General features: G+C 34.8%; 1 pseudogene; it reads left to right on the forward strand.

The window, feature by feature from the left end:
* The first annotated feature begins 597 nt into the window (after positions 1-597).
* Positions 598-755, forward strand: LOC113926147 (annotated as a pseudogene).
* Positions 756-1,015: the final 260 nt, after the last annotated feature.

The raw sequence follows: 1,015 nt of genomic DNA on the forward strand, positions 1-1,015 counted from the left end.
TTAGGCAGAGAAATTGCCCAGATTAATGTTTACATTCCCCATTTCCTGCTCCTGGCAGGCAGTACACTAAATTATTTCTGGAGCTTCCATGATGAACATAAGTATGCTGAGAGAGCTGGTAACTAGAAAGAATCTGAGGTCTTCAGGAAGGGGATGCAATGTGGGAAAAGGTAACTACTGCTAGACATTTGCATGGAGGTTAATGCATGCCCAGAGGCTAAGAGGGATTAAGTACAAAGGACAGCTAAAACCAGCAGGACAGTATTCAGGTAACAGAGTATCCCTTCCTCTATCATGATGTTACATGTTTCCATCTAGTCTTAGATGCTACAGAGGGAAAAGTGAAGAAAAAGGACAGATTAAAATCTTGAGTTGACTGGAATTCAAATCTGCCCACTTCTAAGTAGATACAAAGTCAAATCATTCATGAGCAACTGATTTCCATAATCGGAAAGTAAAGAGAGAGATATTTCTGCCCATCAGAAGCATAAAATGGTTATAGAAACATTTATGCTTGCTAGACTCTGTTTCTAATCATTTTAAATATATAAGCTCATTTTATTCTCTAAACAACTCTTTGAGGTAAATACTATTTTTATCGCTTCTTGGCCTTTTGGCTAAGATCAAGTGTCGTATCTGTTTTTATCAGCAATTTAAAAATGAGCAAACTTAAGAGAGCTCATGAACTTAACTAGTAAGAGTGCTATACTTCACAATGGGAATATTTTCTATCTACTTAATTTTATGCACATTTTATTTTTTATCTCCATCTCTCCTCTTCATAGCATATATTCTTTGTTGATAATAACTATTACATTTCTTGTTTGTCTCATTTTTAACTTAGCCACTTGAAATCTTTAGACTTTTATTTTCCTTCCTTTGGCAATATTGCTCCCTCATCTCCCATAACTTTTTACTTATGATTTTGTGTTATCAAGCAGGCTGAGTTAATAAAAGTTTTTACTCTACATGTTTCATGTCCAAATAGTTCATTTCTGCTGATAGATTTTCACAA

Source organism: Zalophus californianus, chromosome 2 (genome assembly GCF_009762305.2).
Source record: "Zalophus californianus isolate mZalCal1 chromosome 2, mZalCal1.pri.v2, whole genome shotgun sequence".
NCBI lineage: Eukaryota > Metazoa > Chordata > Mammalia > Carnivora > Otariidae > Zalophus > Zalophus californianus.